At 39.4% G+C, this 24,493-nt stretch overlaps 2 long non-coding RNA genes across 3 annotated transcripts; one reads left to right on the top strand and one right to left on the bottom strand.

The window, feature by feature from the left end:
- Nucleotides 1-359: 359 nt before the first annotated feature.
- LOC134354821 (uncharacterized) lies at nt 360-23,314 on the bottom strand. The gene is made up of 3 exons (XR_010019897.1): nt 20,251-23,314; nt 1,966-2,030; nt 360-562 (listed from the first exon to the last, which is right to left on the bottom strand). It is a non-coding gene; the product is annotated as an uncharacterized LOC134354821 (long non-coding RNA).
- LOC134354820 (uncharacterized) lies at nt 12,319-20,254 on the top strand. 2 transcript variants are annotated; one of them, XR_010019896.1, is made up of 4 exons: nt 12,319-12,738; nt 12,860-13,031; nt 16,982-17,040; nt 19,755-20,254. It is a non-coding gene; the product is annotated as an uncharacterized LOC134354820 (long non-coding RNA). The 2 variants fall into 2 exon arrangements; XR_010019895.1 differs by lacking the exon at nt 16,982-17,040.
- Nucleotides 23,315-24,493: the final 1,179 nt, after the last annotated feature.

Raw genomic sequence — 24,493 nt, 5'->3', positions numbered from 1 at the left:
CTCTATTTCTGTGGGATCCTTATTGAAAGCAAAGTGAAGAATTGCAACAAGAAATGCTTTCCTGCCGATCACAACAGAGACTTCACCTTCTTAATTTGTGGAAAGTGCCTCGATGATCTTGTCAGCATCGAATACGTTCATTCTAGTTACAGAAAGTGAAGTGAGATTGCTAGTTTGGATGTCTCTTAAAGTGGTAAATTCATAGACTTGTAGTTGACTCACAATATTATAAAGATTAATAGAACCAATATATGAAATAAAATTCAAGATATTGCAAGAGTTATGGGAAAAGCATTGATTTAATCCACTAATTAAGTTGTTTATTACTGGATGTAATCTGATAATTATCAGATGTTGTGAAGGGCAGGGTTGTTCTGAAATAGAGTTGTTTCCCTATTTCAGAATGCATAATGAACTGCTCTATACAGAATGGTTGTGCCGTTTTTCCTCGTCTCTTGAATCTGCTCCATTTTGATTCCAGCAAGTCCACACAGATCACTTGCTCTACTCTCCAAGTCCACACAGATCACTTGCTCTACTCTCTTCTTTATTCCATGTATTCCTGAGGGCAAATATAACCAAGTCAAGAAGATTAATTGCAGAAACCAGCCGCATGCCAGGAGACAGATAATGATCAGGCATTGTTTTTGTAAATTAGGGAAGATTTTCCATCATATTGAGATTGGCTGTAAATGACCGATCAATCTTGTTTATTCATTGCACTTATCCTGATACTCTGTGCAGATTTGACGAGTTGATGACATCAGTTAATGCTATACATAATGCTGACATTGTTTTTGTTTTCCCAGTGAGCAACTTATTGACAAATTCCTTATGGGTCAAATCTTTCTAATCCTTTGAGGACTCAAATTTCTTTTTTTTTGAGTAAACAAATCTTGTAAATTAGTCGATGAAACTAATTGTACCATTGAAATATAGTTAGGGAAAACTCAGCAAGGTCTGAACTATTAACACAGTCAACTAAAACTAAATGAAAAGAATGAGTACAGTTGTAAAGTAAGCTGGTATACAGCACAACAGCTGAGATATTAGCTAAAATTATGTTTACAATATAGCCATATTTGTGACGAGGTTACCTTCTCCACAGGTGGAGGTCTATGTAAACTGCTGACAGTATTTTTGTACAAAACTTCTCTATAATTCTGATTGTAGCTGGATATCATAACAGCCCCATCACAACACTGACCTGTACACACATTCTTATCAATGTTGCATTTGTGAAGCAAGTTTTATTTTCTCCAGGAGTGAGTTAACTTCAAGTTTTATGCTGGCATGGAAATTAGAATAAAATACTGCTATGTAGTGCACAACTAAAGATATTTTTTTCTTGTTGACATTTTGTAATCATATATCTGAAAAACAAGTTCTGCTGCTTCACCTCCTCCCTTATTTGCTTTCTAATTATGTTTGCTGTCACATTCTGTAGATCTTGATATACATATTTTACAGTATTTGAAATAATTCCTTTCTGTTTATTTGTCTCCTTTTGCACTACTTATTTAATGTTTTATATATATATATATATTTGTAATTTGTATTTTTTATTATTATGTATTGTAATGTACTGGTGCCACAAAACAACATATTTCATGACATATGCTAGTGATATTAAGTCTGATTCTGATCCTGTGCTGTCTACTTCAAACTATTTAAAATAACAACAGTAGTTCACCACTTTTATTGCTGTCAAAAGATACAACTTCTGCATTGTTGCTTTCATCCTCAGTTTCAACTTTTCCAAACGGGGAAGAGATCTCAATTGTGTTGGCAATCTGTGAAGAGTGCTCACATCTAACTTACAGACAGCGATTCATTCCGTAAGGATTTGTCTGTTCTCCCTGTGAATCATGTGGGTTTACTCCAGGGGCTCCGGTTTCCTTCCACAGTCCAAAGACGTACCGATTAGTAGGTTAATTGATCATTGTAAATTGTTCTGTGATTTACCTCTTAGGCGGGTTTCTGGGTGGTGCAGCTCGTTGCACCAGAAGGCCCTGTTCCACACAGTATCTCTAAATAAAATAAATAAAAATTAAATAAAAAATTCAGGTAAGAAGTAATAAATACATTTTGAAATATTAAGTGATGCAAGATCAGACACAAGGTCACTCAAATAAGGAGAAAGCATCAAACTTTGATCAGTTGAAAACTGAAATTCGCAGAAAGTTTTCATCATCTGCCATGTTCATTGAAACATATGATATCTTACAACATAGCAGAAGAACTCCCCAACTCCAATCGCTGCTGTCCTTTCTCCCTTTACACCCAGTCATATCATCTATTCCTATCCCATACTCAACCTGCACACCCTCCTCCTTGGACTCCACAAGTTCTCTCTCCACCTTCCTCCAACTCCCTTCCTATGCTCCCACTTCCCTTCCTCCCATCTCCTACTAAACATACCCATTCCTCCAGCTTTCCCATGCCCTCCTTGCTCTGACACATTCAATTCCTCCCTCTCCCTCCCATACACACCTTCACCTCTCACTCTTAATCCCACGCTCATAATATCTCCTTCTCCTTCCATTCCTCCCACACTCATTCTCTCTTACCCCCATTCCCTTTCCACCCACTACTTCTCAGTTACAAGATAATGTGGTTCCATTCTATCCTGTGACCCACAATCTGCTAAAATATCATTGCACCAGTTCTGGTCCCCTGATTATTTACAATATTAATTTCTTCACCAAAGGTGGTTGTCCTTTGCAAGATTTAAAGCTCTGAAATTCCTCCAAAGCATCCCATCACTCTTTCATCTTTTAGACAGTCCTTAAAATCTCACTTGGTGTTCAAGCTTTTAGCTGACTTGTTATTAAATTTAGTTTCTTAATACTTCTGGAAAGGCACAATTGGATGTTTTGCATTGTTATAAGCTCTCTAAAATACAGTTAGCTGTAATAATTTGCATCATTTACCCAGTATAAATGGTATGGTGACAGTGCAGAACAGGCCCTTCCAGCACTTCAAGTCGTGCAGGCTGCAATCCACCAATTTAACCCTAGACTAATCATGGGACAATTTACAACAAACAAATAACCGACTAACCAATACGTCTTTGGACTGTGAAAGGAAACTGGAGCACCCGCAGGAAACCCAAGCACACATGGGAAGGAACGTACAAACTTGCTTACAGGAGACGCCAGACATGAACTCTGAACTCTGACATCCCGGCCACACTAACTGTTACGCTATTGTAGCACCTCAATGAAATTGTGTATTTCGTACCAACAGAATCTCTGAGTCACAATGTTTAGCAAAATAGTTGTTGGGGCTTTAAAGTCGCAGTGATTCTTTTATGAATGAGAAAATGATAACCTGGATCTTCTTAGCTTTATGCTCAAGCTTAGAAGAAATCATGGGTAAAACAAAAGCCACAACTTTTCAATGGACTTTGACATGGAGTGTCATCATCTAGTGAGATCAATTAAATCTCAATTTCTCAGATTTGTCTGGCTCATTGGATCGTCAAAAAATGGGTTTCACTTCCGCATTTCTCTGCACAGATATTGTTGATTTTTTTCTTTTATTTCCTATCACAAATCGCAAATTTTTAAATAGTTGCCCCTTAAACAATTTCAGTCAGCATACTGTCACAGACATTCCCACTGGGTTTTTCCGCCTTTCCCCCCCCATCCCTCTTCCTCTCTGCAACATAACCTGTTTGATTACTCACTTTCCCAGTCTGATAAGGGGTCCTTGACCAAAAGCATCGACATCGATGCTCTTTGATCCACTGAGTGCTGCCAATGTTTGCTTTTCATTTGTATAGCCCAGATGGTGTGGATCTGGGGCTCTCCACAACTTACACAGTACGTTCTCATTTGCGCACCAAGCCCAGCCTTTCACTAACCTTGTGATTTCACTTTTCCATTTTCTTTGCTTATCTAACAAGGTGCTGAGATATTGGGGAGCAATGAATAGCATTCACTACGTAATTGTTGGCGTGACTTAGCATCCGTTCTGCAATGTTTTGTAACTCCAGAAACTAATTGAAAGAAAAACACAGGAGTCCAGGAAAATGTGTCTACTTCATTTCATTTCGGAGAGGCACTCACATATGACATGGTGGTGTAATGACGTATATCTCACATATAACCCATAATGAATTATGTAAACAGACAAAGAATGTTTAATATTAATATACTACTCTCCTCCCTGCTTAGCTATAAACTCCATCTCAATATAGAATGCATTCAACACAAAAATGCAACATTTTGCTCTCCAGTCATCTTATATACAGTAAAATATATAATACAACTGCTATATAGACATCCACATCATAGTAAATTTTAAATTGTCCCATTCAGGTCTAAAGATTTAATCACTGTGGAAGATTTCTTACTCTTGTGGGATAACGTCTTTCCTGACTAGGGATTGGGGGCGTAGGGTCACTTTTCTCGACAGGTGAGACTTCTGGCTGGGAAACAATCTCAGATTTTGGGGCCTCCTCCAAGGTGGTAGTAGAGATTGACTCTGGGACTGCAGGAAGTTGTTCTGACAGTGGAATCCACCTTTCTGCTCTAACAATTGACTCTGCTCTCCTCAGTGTATCGATGTGTTGTCTCCAAATGATATCAGATGCAAACTCCACTATGTAAGAGAGTGGTTCAGTTCTGTCCTTAATCTTCCCAAGTACCGATTTTTGATCACCGCTGTATTCCCTCACCAGAACTGCTTGGCTAAGAGTGAAACATCCAACCTCTTTGTTTGAGGAATCCTTAATTTGTCTCAGCTGTTAGTCCTGCATACACTTTCTGCGACTGGGCTTGAGCAAATCCAAGTGTGAGAGCAAGACACAAACCAAGAACAGCATAGTTATTGTATTGGAGTGTACTGCATTGCAATATGCAAAGAGAAAATTAGCAAGCTCCTGATTGGGTTCAATATCCATTTTGAAAATGGATGGCAGAGGGGAAGAAGCTGTTCCTGAATCACGGAATGTGTGCCTTCAGGCTTCTGTACCTCCTTCCCAATGGTAAGAATGGGAAGAGGCCATGTCCTGGGTGGTGGGGGTCCTTGATGATGGGCACCGCCTTCCTAAGGCATCGCTCCTTGAGGATGTCTTGGATACTACGGAGGCTAGAATCCATGATGGAGCCAACTAATTTTACAAGTTTCTGCAACTTACTTCGATAATATGCAGTAGCACCCCACACCCCCACAACCATATCAGACAGTGATGCAGCCAGTCAGAATGCTCTATACGGTGCATTTGTAGAAGTTTTTGAGTGTTTTAGTTGACAAACAAAATCTCCTCAAACTCCAAATGAAATAAAGCCACTGCCTTGCCTTCTTTATAGCTGCATTCATATGTTGCGTTCAGATTAGGTCCTCAGAGATCTTGACACCCAGGAACTTGAAATTGCTCACTCTCTCCACTTCTGATACCTCTATGAGGATTAGTTTGTGTTCCTTTATCTTACCCTTCCTGAAGTCCACAATCAGCACTTTGGTCTTGCTGAAGTTGAGTGCAGGGATCTTGCTGTGACACAACTGAACTAACTGGTAACTCACTCAGATCAGTGTACTCCATCCTGCTGACATGGCTTACAGTGCTTTCTGCAGACTCTGGACAAATCTTTTCACCAGGCCATTTGTAGCTGGGTGGTACAGTGCAGATGTAACATGTCTTATAACGTTCATTTTCAGGATGACTGAAACTGTTCCACAACAAACTGTGGTCCATTGTCACCGACAAAGTGTTCTGGAACACCTACCCTTGTGATGAGGCTTCTCAATACATCAGCAATATGTGAGGCTCATCCACTGCCATCAAGAAATCTGTTCCCATGAAAGATCAAACAACATCCACACGAATCCTCTGCAGGGCAATGCAGGCCACCGTTCCCAGGGATGGAGAGGCACTGCTCTTGGCATCTTCTGGACATGCTGGCATCCCAAATGGTACATGGCAAGCCGTTGATCTATCCCAGGTCACCAGACAAAGCTTCGAGCCAATGTTTTCATTCAGACCCGAGATTTCATTTAGGTGACCAGCATGTCAGATGGGATGGTACAACAATTCTCAATCCCTACATAAGGTAAGGGCAAGTTCACCTCAGCACTGGTAAAAATGGGGGACCAGGAATTTCTGCTGCACAGTCCAGCCATTTTGGGTGACCATGCAGACCTGAGTCAGTGTGGAGTCTTTTCTGGTTTCCTTTTAGAACAACTCTGCCACAACAGGGAGACTTTAGGTTTGCATTCAGGAGAATACTTCAAGAGGAGTGTCCTCTTTTGTAAATTTTTCATGTGTTTCCTTTCCCAAGGGTAAACAGGGCAAACCATCAGCATTTCCATGATTAGTTGTCCTTTTGAATTTGATCTTGTAATTATGTCCTCCAAGAAACAGAGCACTTCTCTGCATTTGTGCTGCTGCTGCTGTTAGTGGAACACCCTTCTGTGAATTGAAAATGGACACTACATGTTTTACCCCCTAAACCAGACTCAAGGCCTCTCTGTCAATCTGTGCACATCTTTTCTCCGTAAGGGAATGTGATGCAAAGGCTACGTTGCATTCACTTCCATTACTCAGAATATGTGACATGACCGCACTTGTACCATAAGGCCAGGAGTCACAGGCAAGCTTCATTAGACAATATGGATCATAATAGTGACACCAGACACTGACCTCACACAATCTTCTGATATTTTTAACAACGTCTTGAGATTATGGAGATGCTGTTTGTCACCCTCATCAGTAACAATGATGTCATCCAGGTAAAACTGAGTGTCTGGGCAGTTTTGCAACACCTAGTCCATAGCTTTCTGCCAGGGTACGGGTGCAAATGCTACTCCAAAAATAAACCTCATATAATGAGAAAGCCCTTTATGAGTGTTTATGGTGAGAAACACTTTGGACTCTCCTTCCATCTCTGTCTGTACGTAGGCCTCTGCTAAGTCCATTTTGCTGAAATATTTCCCTCCTAAAAGGTTTTCAAAGGTATTTTCTATAGCTGGTGTTGAAGCATATCAGCTCCTGTCTGAATGCTGACTTGGATCCACTCCAATTCACCCATTGAAGTAACAGGTCTACAGCAGATACTATCTCATTGGCTCTTCACACAACCCTGGAACATCTGGACAGCAAAGATGCATACATCAGGATGCTCTTTATTGATTACAGCTTGGCAGTTAATGCCATCATCCCCTCAAAACTAATCAGTGAACTCCAAGACGTAGGCCTTAATACCCCCTTGTGCAATTGGATCCTGGATTTCTTCACTTGTTGACCCCAGTCAGCTTGGATAGGCAAACGCATCTCCTCCACAAACTCCATCAGCACAGAAGTACCACAGGGATATGTACTTAGCCCCCTGCTCTACTCACTTTACACCTGTGACTGTGTGGCTACGTACAGTTCCAACATCAAATACAAGTTTGCTAATGACACCACCATTGTGGGCTGTATCAAAGAGAGTGATAAATCAGCATGCAGGAAGTAGATTGAAAACTTGGCTGAGAGGTGTAATAACAACAACCTCTCACTCAATGTCAATAAGACCATGGAACTGATTGTAGTCTTTGGGAGAGGCAAACCAGAGGTTCATGAGCCAGTAATCATCAGAGGATCAGAGGTGGAGAGGATCAGCAACTTTAAATTTCTGAGTGTCAATGGATGTCCTGGACCCACTATATAAATATTATTGTGAAGAAAGCACAACCATGGCTCTGCTTCCACAGGAGTCTGTGAAGTTCAGCATGTCATCAAAAATCTTGGCAAATGTTTATAGATGTGTGGTGGAAAGTGTACTGACTGGCTGTATCACAGCCTGGTATGGGAACACTAACACCTCAGAGTGGAAAATCCTACAAAAGGTAGTGGATTCAACCCAGTACATCACGGATAAAAACTCCCAACCATTGAGCACATCTACATGAAACATTGCCATAGGAAAGCAGCATCCATCATCAAAGATCCTCACCATCCAGGCCATGCTCATTTCTCACTGCTGCCATCAGGTAGAAGGTACAGGTATCTCAAGACTCGCACCACTAGGTTCAAGAACATTTATGGCCCCTCAGTCACCAGGCTCTTGATAAAAATGGGATAGCTACACTCATTTAAGGACTATTATATTGTTTGTTTCATGCTTGTTCTTTATTGCTATTTATTTATTATCTGCATTTGCACTGTTTGTTTACAGTTAACAGTTCCTGATGTTTACAGTTTACAGTTACTGCTCTATAGATTTGCTAAGTATGCCCACAGAAAAAGAATCTCAGGGTTGTACGTGGTGATACGTATGTACACTGATAATAAATTTTACTTTGACTTTGACTTATCCTGGGGAGAGGGTGTTGACCTGCTTTCAGTACTGGGCTGATGGTAACCTGAAAATGACCACAGATCCTGACAGACACATTCTTCTTGGCTACTGGGACCACTGGAGTTGCCCATGAACTCCACTCAAAACTTCCTCCAGCCTCCATGTGATCTCGCTCACTGGCTACTTTATCATGGATTGTATAAGGAACCAGACTGCCTTTGTAAACCTGGCATTTTCATTTAACACTATTTTATCCATCCTTGATATGTTTCAGTTTTCCAATTCCATCCTTGAACACTGCTGTGGCACCATTCAGTACCTCTCTTAATTTGCTTTCAGTTGACTCCATTGCAGGGATGTGGCATGCAAATAGTGGACGGGTCGCAAATGAAATTGTGGTTGTCTCAGCCAGTTATGGCCCCACAATGCCTGCTTTCTGTTTTTACAACATATAAGCCAACGTGGCTTATTGGTTGTTGTATTTCCCTGTTACGAGTGTCATTCCCACAGGAGTTCTCTATTTCTCCAGTATAAATACTTAGTTGGATATCTGCAGACTTCAGTCCAGTACCTTTGAAATGCCATTCAAACTCATTTTGTGGAATGTCTGAACCAGCTGAGCCAGTGTCCAATTCTATTTTAATTAATTTGCCATTCACTTCTGGTGTAAGCCGCATTGCTTGTCTTTTGTCAGCTTTCACATTGTAAATCTCAAAGCTACCAAGTCCTGTGTCATTCTCATCATTATATGCAGACCAGTGCTCTTTTTGAATCTGAAATTTAACTTTTTATCTCTTTCTCTTCCCTGTACAGTCCACTTAATTTTGTCTGCCCAACATGCCCTTTGTATTTGACCTACATTGTTACATTTTCTGCAAGTTTTTCCTTTAAGCCTGCATTGGTCTGGTGAATGTGAGCCCCTGCCACAACGGTAACACAACTTGTTTGGCCAGGCGAGTTTCTGTTTAGACATTGCAATTTTGTTAACATTCACTTTCATTCCTGAATGCAACTCAATTGCATCTCTGTCTGCTGTTTCCATTAATGCAGTTATTTAAACTGCCCTTTTAAATGCAAGTTGTACTTTAGTTAGGAGTCATTTTTGAATGCTTTCTTGTAAGAGTCCACGAACTAAACCATCTCTCAGTGCATCTTGAAGCCCAACATTGAACTGACAAATCCCTGACAATCTCTTCAGTTCAGCCACAAATGGACACCTCTTTCTTCTGATTTCACTTATATAACCTAAACCATTCTGTAGTCTACAATGGTTTTGGTTCTAAATGTTCCTATATTACATTCACAATATCAGCAAAACTCATTTCAGCTGGTTTGGTTGGAATCATTAACCTTCTAAGCAAACCCATGAATTTTGTCCATTTCCTGCTTTTTTTAAAACTCTAATGTCTCTCTCCCCTTGTGAAGGAATATGTGCTGCACTTTTTAAAAATTTGAATTTCTCTCTCTCTTTTCCAAAGAAAAATATGTTGTACATTTTTTAGCTCAAGCATTCCCTTCAACAAGTAGGTAGCCATCTCAGGTTCATTTAAAAACCTACTCATCACCATTGTTATGTTTTGTAGTTTCAGAAATTAATTGAAAGAAAAACATTGGAGCCTGGGAAAATGTGTCTACTTTGTTTTACTCTACTGAAGCATTCACATATCATGTGGTGGTGTAATAATGTATGCCATTCACATATTACATATAACCTGTAATGAATTATGTAAACAAAGAATGCTTGTTCAAACAATATATTTAGAATATTACTCAGATGTTACTGAAATATTAAATAACAAGTACTTTAATTTCTGAGTTCAAATATTACAGATACAAGACTAACTCATAATAGACATTCCAGCATCAATGTAGATTTAAGAGAATCTCATTTAATCAAACATGAAAGTTGCTGGTGAACGCAGCAGGCCAGGCAGCATCTCTAGGAAGAGGTGCAGTCGACGTTTCAGGCCGAGACCCTTCGTCAGGACTAACTGAAGGAAGAGTGAGTAAGGGATTTGAAAGTTGGAGGGGGAGGGGGAGATCCAAAATGATAGGAGAAGACAGGAGGGGGAGGGATGGAGCCAAGAGCTGGACAGGTGATAGGCAAAAGGGATACGAGAGGATCATGGGACAGGAGGTCCAGGAAGAAAGACGGGGGGGGGAACGACCCAGAGGATGGGCAAGGGGTACATTCAGAGGGACAGAGGGAGAAAAAGGAGAGTGAGAGAAAGAATGTGTGTATAAAAATAAGTAACAGATGGGGTACGAGGAGGAGTTGGGGCATTAGCGGAAGTTAGAGAAGTCGATGTTCATGCCATCAGGTTGGAGGCTACCCATACAAGGGGGAGGTGGGGCATTAACCCAGGTCAACTGCTTGGAAGGCAGCCTTGCCCCCATCTGTTACTTATTTTTATACACACATTCTTTCTCTCACTCTCCTTTTTCTCCCTCTGTCCCTCTGAATATACCCCTTGCCCATCCTCTGGGTTCCCCCCCCCTTGTCTTTCTTCCCGGACCTCCTGTCCCATGATCCTCTCGTATCCCTTTTGCCTATCACCTGTCCAGCTCTTGGCTCCATCCCTCCCCCTCCTGTCTTCTCCTATCATTTTGGATCTCCCCCTCCCCCTCCAACTTTCAAATCCCTTACTCACTCTTCCTTCAGTTAGTCCTGACGAAGGGTCTCGGCCTGAAACGTCGACTGCACCTCTTCCTAGAGATGCTGCCTGGCCTGCTGCGTTCACCAGCAACTTCTATGTGTGTTGCTTGAATTTCCAGCGTCTGCAGAATTCCTGTTGTTCTCATTTAATCAAATGTGTGACTTATGCGCTACTTAAAGAACAGCAGTTTGGAAAGTTCTCAAGTATGCAATTAGTATTCCATGCCTTTGGAATAAAGGATTAATACAGCAAGAGTGGGGAAAAAAATCCTCCAAAGTATTTTGGAATTGCTAGTTTTACATAACTCTGGTGTATTTACTCATGGCTTCAACCCTTTTCTCTTTTTTGCCCATTTTTTGAAACTCCAAAAAAGAATAGGATTATTCTCCAATGTAGAATTTTAAGACAATGTCTTTCAGCTTTGACTTTGGTAGTGGGTGTAGATCATTTTTAATAAAATTGTTTATATTCTAATTTACGAATTAATTCTGATCTATATGCATATAGAGTAAGGAGTTTGTTAATGTGATTCAATATACTGTACCTGGTATTATTATATTTTTTCTTTTGTTTTTTAATATGTATTCTCTTGAACTCTGTATTCTTCTATGTAGAAATCAATAAAAATATTGGGAAAAGAAAGACAATAACTACACTGCAGTACCTTACTCAAATGGGAGCTCACCTAATCAGTCTAGGCATCAGTCAAGTTTGCTCTGATCTTCTGGTTAATATGTCATGTTCTGAAGCAGATGACCCTATTATTGTGACACTAGCACATTCCGTTGGTTTGATGCCATTCACACAGAATCGATTAAAAGACAATTTTTCAGAACACAAAATTTAATCGTAATTTAACAACTTCAAGTTCAATTAGTGTTATGAATATAACCATTTTGGGACCGTTTAGCATTATGTTATGTTTCCAATAGCCTCAAATATAGCTTTTTGTCAATTGTCTTTCCATTTGACGAACCACATTTAGGAGAAATGCTTAAGTGATTAAATTGCAAATCTGAGGTGGGCTCAGCTCCTAAGGGAATACAGACCGATTTAACCCTTGTCCTTTACCATGAAGCGAGGTATCAAATTGCACACATCATCGAGACTCTTCCCTTCCAGTGAGCAAATATATTATTTGTGCAAAGTGAAAGCTAGCAGTTTGGGGTGCCAACTAACTGGAAGCAAAAAAAAAACAAGTCACAAAACAAATTATTTATTCCAAACAGCAAAAAAAAATCTTACAAGCAGGCAAATTTTTAAAAGATTGCATTCTACTTTATTTCGCACTCCGGGGAGTCGAAGTGGGACCCGGAAGTTTTTTATATATCACATGGCTATGAGATTTAATAAAAACACAAAAATGGCGGCAGTCACATTGCGAGAGTGTATTTGCTGCGTCATAAAATAATATGCATGTAAACAAAGAGAGGAGAACGAGGAGAAGGAGGGAAAACGGGGAGAGAGTGTGAGGGGGAACTGAGCAAGTAGCGTCAGCGATGTGGGAACGGTCGAGCTCCAGACGGGGCACTAAGGACGAGGCGAGCTTGCTGGGGTCTCGGGGGCGCTCTGTGGCTGAGCAAGTCTCCTACTGCAATTGTGGCTGCGTTGGCTGGATATGTTTACAATTTTTTTTTATTTAACAGATATGCCTGTATGTGTAGAATTAAAATACCGTGTATTATAATACAGGTTATTATTGTTGCTAGCCGGGGCTTAAAATTGACAAAAAAAAGCTCAAAGTTTAAGCGTGTATTTTTTTTAAACTGATGGAATTACAGTTAATTCAAAATGTGAGTTCCTTCTGAATTTCCTATGGCTTTTATTTGTAAGCGCGATTTGATTATATTCGGAAAACTGTACTGTTTTCTTCGGTTTCCTGTGGTTGGAGAGTTTTTAATTTATCTTTTCCAGATTTGTATGTTTATTTTTGAAGATTTCTGCTGGCTCGTAAGATTGGAAACAACGTCCAAATCTAACTTGTTTACATCGAGGGTCGTGCATGGAGAGGAAGGGCGGAGCAGCGAATTCCTAATTCCTAGATCTCTGGGAAAATCAGCTCCTCCTCTTCACCCTCTTAAACAAGGTAGGCAATGCGACTGACTGTAAGTGAAGAGTAACCCCCTTTGAGACACTTGTATCATCAACACCAAAATTAAATGGAAGAACTTTTTGGTGTTTTGAATTTAATTTATGAATGTTAACTTTATATTACTTGTTCAGAATTGAGGAGGTGCTGGCAAGACCTCTGTTTACTAGTCATTCAGAATTGGTATCAAGAATGTGGGTTACCACAGCTTTGAGCCACTGTGAACCATGTGTTCCCTGTATAGAATTATAAAGCTCACAAGGAATTACAAAGCATACAAGAAAACCATATGGCCAACCTTATCCATGCTATTTGGAAGTGATCGTTAAATTAATCCCATTTAATTCCAGTACTTGATAATAACTCTGCATTGTACGGCTCTTCACCAGCACATTCAGATGTTGAGGGCACTATTACCAATGGCCCTTCTAATTCGTAATGACCAATGCACTCAAAATTCTTGTACTGTGCAATTTTTTTTGCCCGGTGACAAAACAGGTGCATGCTGAATTTTTAAATGGAAATAAACCTGAAGCTGTTGTAAGGATAATAAGCCATTCTGCTTTAAATAAACACTCTGCTGGGCAGAAGTTTGATCCTGTTTTGAATAAAAAGTGGCACTCCTAGTTCCATGTCAGGCTGATGTCTGATGCGGTGGCATTCTTTGGATGATACTTGTCCCAGGTTTGGAAGGTGTTGCCGATTTAACAGATGGTGTGCCAGTGGTGCAGAAGAAGAATTTTAAGTCTAACTTACAATGTCAGTGAAGTAGGCAGCTTAATCTTCAATAGTGTTTTCCCTTTTCAGTGTTGGATTTGACCAGACAAGTGAAGTGCTCCACTGCAGTCCTAACCAATACGTGCAGGGACTCAGCAGGTCAGGCAGTATCTGTGGGGGGGGGGGGGCGGGGGTGGAGTTCAGCAGTTGATTGTTTCAGGCTGAGATTTTTGATCAGGATTCGTGTGGATGCTACCTGGCCTGCTGAGTTTCTCTAGCATTTTTTGTGTCATTCAAGATTTCTAGCACCTTCAGAAGCTCTTCTGACGCTGCGGTCCTGATTTGATGGTGGAAAATCTTTGAAGAATCGACAAGATATTCACTGTAGCGAAGCAGCAAAACCTCCTTTTGTTGCCCCGAGCTTATTTTGCCTGTCTAGTTAAATATCTAGTTTGGTGATCATTAATAATCCAATAACAAATGTTGGGCATAGATTTGTGCTCTGCCTTCCTCTCCCTTTTACACATGGCTGGCATTGTCAAACACAAATTGACACCAAACCACAGAAAGGATAGTGGGACAGATAAGAGTTTTAAGAAACATGTTTACAGAGAAGGAGTGGAAAGTTTTAGAACTCTGAATATCAATGTTAGCTCGCATGCTAGATGAAGGTTTCTGTAATAGCTAAACTGAGCCAGGGGTGAGGTAAGTGGGTCTTGATGATGAATCAGAAAATGTGATGGGACCAGTAATAGGTCAATATGGTACAGACACTTGTTCAACTTTAATCAGTAATATTTGAACAAACTGTAACTGACCTCAGCAATTCTTATTCAAAATACATATACTTGTATTTTTTTGTAATTAGCAACACACCAAACATTTATATAACAAAGATAGAACATTTAGATATTCTAAGAATCAGGTCATTGCCCAAAAAAACATTCATATATTGCTTATTCATAATTGCCATCAAGAATGTGGTGATGAATTACCACATTAAATTGTCGCAGTCATTTTGTTGAAGGGGTGACAGTGTATTTCCAAGTAAGGAAATGTGACTTGGAGGGAGCTTGAAAGTCTGGGTGTTCCTATGTGCCTGCTGCCCTCAACCTCCTTGGTGGTGGTAGTTGTGAGTTTGAGAGGTGATGTCCTAAGTAGCATAAGCAAGTAACTGCAGTCTACGTTTTGCATCTAGGATGCTACAGTGATGGAGGTAGCGCTGTTTGAGAATGATAGGTTGCAGGAGGCTTTGAGTCGATGATGTTGAGGTAATTGAGTATTGTTGGCACTGCAGAAATCCAAGTGGGGACTATTGCAATCACGTCACTTACTCATGCCTTGGATATGGCAGGAGGGCTTTAAGGTGTCAGGAGGTGATTTGTTGATGCAGCCTACCTACAGTAGCTCCTGGCTTGCTCTTGTAGCCACAATACTTTTGAGGCTGGTGTAGTTTAGTTTCTGGTCTGTGGTGTCTCTGAGGGTGTTAATGATGAAGGCCTCACCACAGTAATGCCCTGCACTGTCAAGTCGGAGTATCAGATTACTTCCCATTTATTAGGCCATGCCTGAATATTGTCTAGGCGCCGCTGCATGCATGTGTGGCTTGCTTTATTTAGTGAAATAAAAAGTGTTTTCACCATTTACAATGCTTAAATTGGAAGGATGCTGCAATGTTTGCGACATGCCTGATCCACTTGTAGAGAAAAGAGCAGCCAGCAAAAGGAACAAGATGACCTGGTCCCTAAACCTGAAAGTGTGTCCTCATTCCTACTTTGTTGCTGGCTGTAAATCATGTGGCCCTGATCCCCTAGCGTCATAGGACTGAAGTGATTCATGATTCCTTCTCTAGAATTGGTATTCAGTAGCATTTATTGGCCTGTGAAAGAAGGATGTTTATTAGTTCCTGGTCCTCCATTCCTCATTTTAAATTCTCATCCACAGATTTTAGACCAATGTAAATCAGAAACAGAACTTCAAAGGAACTGATGTTTAAAATGAGGGGAGAATGGGAGGCCGGGCACTGTGCATTATTTTAACAAAATTAAAAACCTTGATAATAGGTCAAGGGCTACAAGTTTAACAAACAAATAAGTAGTACAGTTTTAAACATCAGACCTGTTTGTGATGCTTTCTATGATTAAATGTCTACCAATACATTGGTTCTGTTTGCCCATGGTCACTTGAACAAGGTGCAAGAGACTAGCCAGCACCCATGGAAGTGGAGGTCATCCTGAGCGTGCATCTTTCAGATAGGAAGGGGGAGCAAAGAGTGCTGGACAATATGCAGAATGGCTTTAATTTCTTGTGATATATCAGTTCTTGTTACATTCTTAACCAGTGGTTTCTCTGTATCTTTGCTATGCTCTTCTATTTCATAAGGGTTGTACTGCATCAATAAGTGTAGGGACTTTCTCATATTGTTAAACCTAGATTCTATCTCTGCTTTTGCTTGAAAGCCCATGAATGAAAATGATCATTTTTGTAGCGAGGTGTTAACATAAGTTGTTACAGTTTAATACTAACTCCAGCAATAGTTTGAAGTAACAAAGTTTATATTTTCTCTTGCCCCCCCCATTTGTTTATGTTCAGTCTTTCAACAATGATAACAATGAGGCAGAAGATTTGTTGTTGCAGGGATGCTGTCAAGATTTGCAACTTCATTTAGTGATACTCTGATCTTGTCAAAATATGGAAGTGATAAAGTGAAATTACACTTTTATAGGCCTCTGAATCAAAGTTTAGCCTTACCTGAACTACAGCTTTCATATTTATCTACTTTCCATAACATCCTTTTCAACTTTGATGGTTTCCTGCACCTTCACTTCTGCCCTTCTTCAATTCAGCTAAGAATTGGTGCTTGCACTTTTCAATTTCGTTATTGGTTCAGTTTAGGATTGTTTTTCAGTTAATGACTTTAATAAAACTCAGTATTTTTAGTTTCTAAAAAAATAGGCAAAACTTCAACATAGACTTTTTATGATAAATTGCAAATGAATCATCAATAGCAAAAAAAGTCCACACTTTGAAAGCTGCTTGTAATTCTACTAATTTGAGATTTTTTCTCCTAGCCTACCCATTATACTATTGTGGAGTGTATTCTATCTACTCCATTTGGTTGTTAGTCTGTGTACATGAACCTTTTGAAAGCCATGTTATAAAATTAAAATGGTTTGCTGAGAATATAACAGTTTTATCACTGTCAAGAAGTTGTTTGTGGATTTTAACAGAACAAAAATGGAAAAACTAATTGAAATGAAGACTGAAAAGCACTTTCATATGTAAACTGGTAAGTATTTGAACCTTTCACTGGTGCAAGTATCATGAATAGGTTGGAGAATTCAAATCTAGAGGGGGCATAGATGGATTCCAGTGGTTCCATTGGGAGATTTTTATTAAGCATGGTTATGTAGAACTCACACTGCAAAATGGCTTAGATTCTTAAAACTAGACAAGTGCACACCAAAGGTGGGGAGAGGGGGGAATAAATAACTGAAAGGCTACAATGTGGCAAGCAAATTGGAAGTAAAGATCAGCTTTAGTTTGTCCAAATGATCCTATATTGCACATTTTATGTAATCTTTTCAAGTGGCTGCATATCTATTTGCATTCTGAGCCTTCAGGTGCGGAGTTCTACAGCAGTAATGCTGTGGGTAGTGGGTGCCTGGCAGTAAATTAAAGTGGCATAAAGTCCTGAGTCTGTATACCCGTATTAACGTAATGAGTGCTTTTTAGTATGGTGTTATCAGAGATGTAGGTGCAGGATTCCCTCAGCTCTAAATGTTAAACAAAAAGGGTTATTGTTATCCAATTAATACAATAAATTTGCTTTTAGCTGATCTCTATTTGTAATCAATAGTTGATGAAAAGACAAAAATACCATTGAGAATTTGCTCAAGAATGATTTTTTTTTGTCTGTTTGTTTTATCATAATTTGGAAGTTCTCACGACTCTGATCTCCCTGGGATGAGTGGAGGTCAGAATTTGGGAGATTGAATGATGCTGAGTGCAGGGTCTGGATCATGCAGTGCACTCTTCCCACCTCTTCCGCCCAGTCCTCTTTCCTCCCTATCCTCTACGTAGAATTACCATATGCTTTCTGACATGGGTCCCAAGTGAGCACTTTTGACCTGTGGCTGAGAGCTTTGTCAGGTTTTCAGCTGCTGGAGCAAGGATGGTAGCCATGGCCAAGTGCAGAAAGAATCTTGTCTGATCGTTTTTTTCTTCCCACCCCAGTTCTGGACCCGAAGCCATTGTTTAAATATCCAGTTCTGTGAGACTGGTAAAAATGCCATTCTTCTGAAAGAAACACTTGCATTTACTTTGCATTTTTCTCCCAAGCAGGTTTATAATTGAATAACTTTCTGAAATGTAATCACTTGTAGGTAACACAGTAACAACTTCTGGGCTGTAAGCTTTCCCAAAGAAGCAGTGTGCTAATGTCAGATGATCTATTTTTATGATCTTTTTGGGGGATGATAATTGGGCAAAGGCTGGGAATGAACCTGCTGTTCTTATTAGAGATATGAAATGGGGTTTTTGCAAGAGATCAGAAGAATATTGACAATGTGGTGTATCCTCACCACTGCCAAGTAAGTGAGCCAAGGATTTGTGCAAAAAGAAAAATAAATTATGAAGATGTTTCCAGCAATCTGGCTGATTTGTATTCCAGATTTTGTTCAAGTCTGTTTACAGCAAAGCCAAGTTTGCATTTGGTCTTTAAATCAGTTGGTTCAAAGCATGGAACTTGAGAAACAAATCTGTATAAATACCATAACTGAATGCTATGAATTTGCACACATCCGTGCTTTAGCAATTTGTAGGTTTTATTTTCCATGGTATTTCCAATGTCAATGGAGATGCCAAATTTTAATGTTTTTTTAAATGCCTACAAAATTACATAACATTATTTAAACCGCTTTTTTGTTTTCTAGTTATAAATCTTACTGAGGACACCTTGTGGTTCTTTAGAATTATTGAAGTAACAAAATTATAGATAAAACACTTGATTAACTTTACCCAAAGGGTGATAGCAATGATTGATAGCAAGTTGTTGCTTATTAAAATATTGCAATACAGCACTCTATAAACATTTTGCTCTTTTAGTTCCTGCTGATACACTCTTTCTAACCATCAACTGCTTTCAAAATCTGCTGGTTATCATTTTTAAACAGTGCATAAGACCTGTCATCCATCCTGTTGCATCCAGATTTAATATTTTAATTCCCTTACCAATTTGGTTACATCAGTACATTCTGATATTACTCCAATTATTGACGATTTTCACATATAAATGAGTAATGATACGCATCCTCACTGACGGTCACCATTCACTAGGCTGTACCATCCTGAGAAAGGTCATGGTTCAAATATTTAATGATCTGACTTCCATCGCCCTCGGGCAAAGAATTCCATAGAAGAGTGGAGACATTTCTGTCCTCAGTTTGAAATGATGAGATCCATATTTTATAGTTGTGTGCCCTTCTTCGTGACTCTCCCAACATTTCCCCTGTCAAGTCTCCTTAGGATCTTGCATATTTGGCTGCCTTCACTTCCTATTCTACTGAGCGCCTACGAGTACAGATCCAACCCTGTGTAGCCTGTCTTGAGAAGACAACACCCTCATCCAGTGAATTTGTCTGGGGATCTCCTTTGTGCAGCCTGCAATGTTACTGCGTATATTAGGCCAAACTCTGGATATTATTCCAGGTGTGACCTCAGCAGTTCTGTGTACAACTGTAACAAAAGCTCCTTATTCTTAAACCTTAACCCCCTTCACAATAAAGGAAAAAAATTTATTTTCTTTTTTAAACTACTTAATGTATCTACCTGCTAACATTTTGTGATTAATGTACTACTCCACCTAGATCCTTCTGAATTTCACCCATTTTCAGTCTCTCCCCAGTAAGATATTAATCCATCTTTAATAGTTCCTAATACCATGACCTCACCTTCAATTTTATTTGCCAGGTTTTCACTCAATCTATTATTATTTTGTTACAGGATCACCATGTCTTCCACACGACATTCGTAACATCAGCAGACTTGGAAATATTAATTTTTTCCTTCATCTGGGACATTAATATAAATAATAAATTAGTGAAGGCCAAGACCCATACTTGGAATACTCCATTAACTACAACCCTCCAACCTGAAAACTGGCAGCAGGAAACAGACTCTTCTGCTCATCAGATTTGCACTGACTATCGACCACCCACTTAAAGCAATCCTATATTAATCTTATTCTTACTCTTCTCATGTTCTCATAAACCTGTCTGTTGAAAACTGGCTGTCACGTAGAAAACAATCTGTGGTAAAAACATTTTCTCCAATACCTTGGATTTTAATTCATTCACCAGCCTCAGATGTGGCACCTTGTCAGACACCTTTTAGAAAACTAAATACACTGTATCTACCAGCAAGAGAAAATCTGCAGATGCTGGAAATCTGAGCAAAACACACAAAATGCTGGAGGAACTCAGCAGGCCAGGCAGCTTACCAATAACTATTGTGAAGAGTGAATTGTCATTTGCCATCTTGAAGTATTCGGTCCCAGTTTTCTTAACATAGAATTTCTGTTGCATCTTCAGGTTTTTCTTCATTAACGCCATTGCATCCACTTCTGTTTTGTTCTGATAGATTTTCCATGAACCTTAAAAGATTTAACCCAGTGTTTCCTTCGATAATAACTACAGCTAACTACTGCATATCTTCCTCTAAATATTTTATATTCCCTACCTCATCCTGCCTGCAAATTGGAGACTAATCTTTTGAGTATTGCTTGAATTACAGAACAAAAGAACAGATGAATTGGAAGCAAGACTAATGCTAAAGATTAATGCTGAGCCACTTGCCTCTTGTAAATCTGCATGCTTTAGTATCAGACCTGCCCCAATGACAGCATGTATATCCCTAAATTAGAACGTTATCTCTTCAAGCTGCAATCCAAAATATTAGAGCATGCAATCTAGATCTGCTCTCCACTGCAGTACTATAAAGTTCAAAGGAACTTGCATTTGGCAGGGCAAGGCTTGGAAAGTATACACCTCAGTTGTCATTTTATTCCACATTCTTTGTTGTTTCCAAGTTGCCAACTTGACTTGGAACCTAAACTGTATTAGATTAAACCTACTGCAAAGTTGAAGTCAACACTTGAGTAATTTGGTCAGCTCTGCTCGTCTCTTAAGTGACAACAGGAATGTGATCAATTTCATCAATAGAATCATTCTCACATATGGCTGTGCATGCTTTGGCATAATGGTAATTCCTAGGTTACGTTTTTAAAATTAATTCGGAACCTCTATCTAAACTCCTGTTGTCTTTGTAAGACTTGAATCCTTTTTCTTATGTCGCTGGTTTTGACATGAGCTACAACTTGCAGCTGAGATCTTACTTCACAGTGATTTCTGAAGGAGCTCAGCATAAATTTGGTAAACAATGCATATGAATAGTTTCTTTGCTTGTAACTTCACTAATAAATATCCTACCTACATTCCTACGGTACCAAATGCTGCTGTGGTTTTCCTTATTATTTCCATTTCCTGGCTGTATCATGGTTGTCCAAAAAGTGAAACAAATCTGACAGCTTCAGGATCTGTGGTAGTTTTGGTACTCTTTCATCCTGCAGTTTCCCCTTCTAAATACTATGGTACATGGTCAGTCAGTTGCCTTGCATGGTTTCATTATCTTTGGTCTTGCAATAGGACAAGAATCTGTTCCAGTGTCAATTTTCAGATCTCTTTTTTTCCTTTCTCGATGTTTGAACTTCCCTAGGCCATCTGGAAGTGCTTTTCAAAGCTGATGATTTTATAGATGGAGCTTTATTGTGTTCAATGGCCAGCTGCTGTTGTTCAACCCTATACCTTTGCACTTTGGCATTTCTTTCCACCTCTAGCTTTGTTGGGCTATGTTTCTAGAAATGGTAGGTGAGCTCAATTACCTTAGAGTGTGTCCTTACAGTGCTGGTCACTGAGTGTGCCTGGATATTCATCAGAGGAGGCATATTTTTGGCAAATTTTGCTTAGGCTGACAATCACATGTGCATGTCCCAGCAAAGGTCATTGTGCTGGCCCTCAATCTTGCAAACAGTGAAGCCGAATTGTTAACTACCCTGAATCTTCAGAGCTCAATGCTTTTCCAAGAGCTGCTTTCATTTGTAGGCTACTGAAGTAACTTCTGTTTTTCTAAATATAAACTAGGTCCTTTCTAAAGGGAAGAATTGCTATGAAGTAATTCTGTTTGACAGCAGAAGGCATCCAGTGTAATCCATAGGAGAAAATATTTGCTATGTTTAATCTGTTTCTAAGTTTTAAATATTTTCTCCAGCTTGAGTGTCTGGCTTCCATTTATGCTGCAACAGAACTCAACAAAGTATGGTGGCTTTGATGTCTGCCTGAAGGCTGAGCAGAGCTATCAAAATATGATGAAATTCAGACATCTCAGGCAGCGTCTCAGAGCAGTTGACGCAACACCTTCAAGAGGGAATGGAAAAACTTAAAAACTGCTTCAGTATTTTTAAATTGGGAAAATGTGATTTAAATTAAAAGCCAATCAAATTTCAAAACCGCCAAGATATTCACTGATTGTAGCACTTTATGTAGGTCACAGTGTCGTGTTTATAAACATCCAGATTCACACTATCCAATTAGCATACCACACACTATAGTCTGATGTGGTATAGTGTGTCTTTGTCGGTTGAGTAAGGTATGATAACTGACTTAAAACGTACATGTTGCTGAAAGTGAAACCGTCCAAACCAATAGGAAGTTTTTTTTTGTATTGGCTGCAGTAAAAATAATCCTGAAGTATTCTTTCTTCATTTTCAATAGCCTTGGTGTTAGGCAAGTGAATGCAGAATTAATTTTATTTCAGGTATAGTCCTGGGGCAATCAGAATAAATTTATATTAGATTACTGTATCTGCAGCTTCTCTTTACCTTGGCTGTCATATGTATCTTATTTCAAGTTAATACAGGGATGCTGTCTCTATAAATAATTGCCCTGCCCTGGTATATAGATGAGTAAGATGATATGGGACTGTCTTCAGAGTGTTAATGCTCATTCCATTTGGTATCTGATGCAAGTCCAAGATCAGGCCGTTTACTTCACCGCCATCTCAATTTTAGTGTTTGTGTGCATCTCCTTCCACCATTCTACATCTAACCTCAGTAAAAATATCATCCTGTTCCTTTTTTTTTGCTCTATCTGTTTATCTAACTTCCTCTTAAATGCATAATTGCTCTTATTCACCTAAACCATTTTTGTATGACACCTGGCTGCATGTTCCAGTAATACGTTGCGTAAATAAGTGTCTTTTAAATTTTCTATGCATGACCATGTACATGCCTTCTCTGCAAGTAGAAACTACATCTCCATTTATTCTCTATCAAGCTTTTCAGAATGTTGAAGATCTAATTGTTAAGTTGCCTCTCTCTCTTGTATCTGGAAATGTATATAACTTCTCAGTTCTGGTGATCTCCTGTTTGTTTTTGCACCTTTCATCGACCATTGCTATCTACTCGTATATGAACCTTTCACAGTATTCCAGGTCTAGCCAAGTTCAAATAAAATAATTAACGCAAATATCCATTTGGAGATGAGCAGAGTGCTTTGATTTATTAATCCACATTGGTATTTCAAGTGACTTGTACTTTTGGACTCCATATCCATCACCAGATCTATCCTTTTTAGTGATAGAACTAAGCACATTTATGGTGCAGTGTAACACCATGCACCTGGCAGAAACACAGAATTCAAAGGCTAGGTATTCTATGGAGAGTGACTTGCTTCCTATCTACTCAAAGCCCTTCCACCATCTGCAAGACATACGTCAGGGTTGTGCACATGCTTGGATGAGTGCAACTCCAGTAACCTTTAGTGATAAATGGTCTGTCTGGTATCCCATCTACAGTACTCAAACTCATAACCTACATCACTAGGTCCAACAACATACCTGAAGGCGTGCCACTACCTGCAGATATCCCTCCAAATGAAATATATTGTTACTGCTTCATCATTGCTGAGACAAAATCTTGGAGCTCTCCACCCTCATTAAAGAACTGCAGCAGTTCAAGGTAGTGGCCAGCCTCATCTTCTGTAAAGCAATTAGAGATTTATGTTGATGGTTTGCTAATGATACTCACTAAACAATATATGTGGGATAAAGAACTGATGCAAAGAGATGGGAACAGACTTGGTCTTCCAGATAAGTGTTCTCAAATGGGCAAAGCACTGAATGGATTGTGAATTGGCCCTGCCACATTTGGGCTCAGTTTTTCTTGATTATATATTATTGATTGATTCCTCTGTATAAGAAAAAGTATGTGAATACTGCGAGGTCAAGAGTTGGTTTACTAGTTACATAGGCTTGAGTCCATGAGCCTTACCATACAAATATGGAAAAGTTGGCAGAATACAAGGAAATGAAATGGATTTTGGCAGTGAACATCCTGAACTAAGTTCAATTCAACATGCAAAAGTGTTGAGTTGCCTGTTGGAGAAAGCAATAGCTTGAAATGTAAAATGTATAAATCTTCCCAACTTAACTTCACACTATAATTAGATAAGGGTTTACTATGAAACACTTGAATATGGCAATGTATCTTTGGTCTTTCAGCTAAGAACCTTGACGGCAGCTGAATGCTGACAGGGAGTGACTCTCTGGCTGCCCTGGCTCAGTTATCACAGTGCTGATGCTGTCCATTCTCAAGGTACAGTACTGTGATAACTGAAGGATGGCAGCCA

The sequence above is a fragment of the Mobula hypostoma genome, chromosome 12 (assembly GCF_963921235.1).
Source record: "Mobula hypostoma chromosome 12, sMobHyp1.1, whole genome shotgun sequence".
NCBI classification, from domain to species: Eukaryota; Metazoa; Chordata; class Chondrichthyes; order Myliobatiformes; family Myliobatidae; genus Mobula; species Mobula hypostoma.
This window is presented reverse-complemented; position numbering and strand designations above follow the sequence as displayed.